Source organism: Pteropus alecto, unplaced genomic scaffold (genome assembly GCF_000325575.1).
Source record: "Pteropus alecto unplaced genomic scaffold, ASM32557v1 scaffold109, whole genome shotgun sequence".
Classification (NCBI taxonomy): domain Eukaryota; kingdom Metazoa; phylum Chordata; class Mammalia; order Chiroptera; family Pteropodidae; genus Pteropus; species Pteropus alecto.
Genome location: NW_006494608.1, coordinates 1,884,348 through 1,887,664, shown reverse-complemented (window position 1 = coordinate 1,887,664; position 3,317 = coordinate 1,884,348). Strand labels below are relative to the sequence as shown.

General features: G+C 36.3%; 1 pseudogene; it reads right to left on the bottom strand.

The window, feature by feature from the left end:
- Positions 1-228: 228 nt before the first annotated feature.
- On the bottom strand, positions 229-347 carry LOC112473606 (annotated as a pseudogene).
- Positions 348-3,317: the final 2,970 nt, after the last annotated feature.

Below are 3,317 nucleotides of genomic sequence, written 5' to 3'. Positions count from 1 at the left end.
ACCACAAAGTAGCCAAGAATATAAAACGAGGGAAAAGACAGTCTCTTCAATAAGTGGCATTGAGAAAACAAGACAGCTACATGCAAAAGAATGAAACTGGAACACTATCTTACGCCAAACACAAAAATTAATTCAAAATGACCAAAGACTTGAATGTAAGACCTGAAACCTTCTAGAAGATGACATTGGGATTAAGCTCCTGTTTTTTTTTTTTTGTTTTTTTTTTAACGTCTACAACACCTGGTATTCCTAGGTGGTCTCCCATCCAAATACTAACCAGGCCCGACCCTGCTTAGCTTCCAAGATCAGACGAGATCGGGCACGTTCAGGGTGCCATGACCATAGATGGATTATGCTCCTTAATGCTCCTTAACATTGATCTTGGTGATAATTTTTTTTTTTTGGATTTGACACCAAAAACAAAGGCAACAAAAACAAAAATGAACAAGTGAGATTAACATCAAATTAAAAGGCTTCTGCATAGCAAAAGAAACCATCAACAAAATGAAAAGGCAACCTACTGAATGAGAGAAAATTTTTGCAATTCATATAAGGGGTTATTATCTAAAACATATAAAGAACTCATACAACTTAATAGCAAAACAAAAATAAAAACAAAAACAAAAAACAAAAAATCAAACAATCTGATTAAAAAATGGACAGAAGATCTGAATAGATGTTTTTCCAGAGAAGACATACAGGTGGCCAACAGATCTATGAAAAGGTGTTCAACATCACTAATTATCAGGGAAATGCAATGAAGACCACAATGAACTATCACCTTACATCTGTTATTGAATGGTTATCATAAAAAAAAGAGAAGAAATAAGTATTGGTGAGGATGTGGAGGAAAGGGAAGCCTTGTGCACTTTTGATGAAAATGTAAATTGGTATATCTGCTCTGGAAAACTATAGAGTTTCCTCAAAAAATTAAAAATAGAAATACCACATGAAATATCCAGGAATTCCACTTCTGGATAGTTATCCAAAAAAAATGAAAACACTAATTTTGAAAAGACATATGCATCTCCATGTTCATTGCCAAGATATGGAGGCAACCTAAGTTTCCATTGATCAATGAATGAATAAAGAAAATGTAATTATATAATAATAAATAATAATAATAATAATAATAATAATAATAGAAGAACATTATTCAGCCATAAAAAAGAATGCAATCTTGCCATTGTGACAACATGGGTGGACCTTGAGGACATTATGCTAAGTTAGATAAGTCAGATAGAGAAAACAAATTACTGAATGCTCTTGCTTGTGGAATCTATATGAAAAAAAAATAAGAAACAAACTCAGGCTTATGGATACAGAGAACAGATTGGTGGTTGTCAGAGGTGGGGGTGAGGTGGGCTGTGGGGGTGGTGGGCAAAATGGGTGAAGGGAGCTAAAAGATACAAACTTCTAGCTGTAAAATAAGTCATGGGATGTAATGTACAGCATGGGTACTATAGTTAATAATACCGTATTTCATATTTGAAAATTGCTAACAGAGTAGACCTTGAAACTTCACCACAAGAAAAACATTTTTGTAACCTATGTATGATAGATGTTAATTAGACTTATTGTGGTGATCATTTTACAATATACAAAAATATTGAATCACTAAGTTGTACACCTGAAATCAATATAATGTCATGTGTCAATTATATCTTAGTTCAAAAAAGAGGCTGAGAAGGACTTTCTCTTATAATGAGTTTCCCTTATTCAGTTTATTCCATACTTTCTCAGTTGATTTAGATGTGTGGCAATTTTTCACATAATAGACTCTGGCCATTAAAGGTTATAACATTTACAGTTCAAGCCACTTGAATGTGATCTGGAATTCTGTTCTTCAAGGTAAAGTGCAAAATGTTGGTGGGGCATAAATTGGAATCACCAAAACTGCAAGGGAGTTGTGGCTGAGTCAGTTACCTAGTGACTGGACCCCACTTGTTGCCCAGCCTCTACTTGTTACAGAAACCCTTTCCATTCTTTCTTAATTGTTATGTGTGAGAAAGTTTGGAGACATATCCTTGGTGAATGCCATGATTCTTAAATGCCTCATGACTATAAGCCATAGCCCAACCTTTCCCACCCTGGCCTTCCTAAACATTCATGATCATAAAGACCCAAGGAGCAGTAAACAAAACAAATTTGAACCTGTTCAACATTATTTAATCATATTTTATTGTGAGCCAGTCACTGTGCTAGGTGTCATAAGAAACACAAGGATGAATATGACCCAGTTTTTGCCCTCAAGGAAAATATAACTGAAAAAAGAGGAGAAAGTAACACAAATGACCATAGTGTGGGGTAGTGCCAGATAGCCATTGTGAGGTGTTTTACATGCCAACAACCAGTTAGTTCTCTGATTCTTCAGACATCAATCTGGTGTTTAATGATTCAATTAAATTCTGACACTACTTGGAGTTAACACAGACTCCACAGGTTAAGGGCTCAGTCCCATAAGACTGCTCTGGCTCCCACCCACTTCAGATGCCCGTTACAAATCCTAGGTCTCCCATACTTCTGGTTCACCAGCTATAAATTGTGAGCACCCATGACCAACTCTTTAGGTTTTGTAATTTGCTAGAATGGCTCACAGAACTCAGGAACACACTTTACTTACATTTACTGGTTTATTATAAAGAATATTATAAAGGATACAAATGAACATCAGATGAAGAAGTACATAGAGTGAGGTCTGGAGGGGTCTCCTGTCCTATGGAGTTGAGGTGCACCACCCTTGCAGCACCTAATCACCACCTCCCAAGCTCTCTGAACTCTATTTTTTGAGGTTTTCATGGAGGTTTTGTTACATATGCACGATTGATTAAATCATTGGCCATTGGTGATTAAATTCAATCTCCAGACCCTCTCCCTCCTCTGGAAGTTGGAGGATGGGGCTGAAAGTTCTGAACTTCTAATCAAGGTCTTTCTGGAGACCAGCCCCCATCCTGAAGTTATAGGGGAACCCAGCAACCAGTTCTCTCATTAGCATACAAAAAACACTCATCACAGAGATTCCAAGGGTTATAGGAGAGTGTTCCTGGAACTGGAGACAAAAACCAAATATTTAATTTTTATTATATCACAACCACCATCAAGAAATGACAAGGAAAGTATTACGTGACTTCAAAAGAAAGAAAGGTCAGATCCATTTTTTCAGACCTCATATTGCAATACCATGATACAATGTAATGTGAAAGAACTTGGATTCTGGAAAATAAAGTCCTGTTTTTGACTTCTGGAAAAAATAACATAGCCAATCTCCTGCCTTTTCATTGGTATCCTCAATCACAAAATCGAACAACGTCAATTCT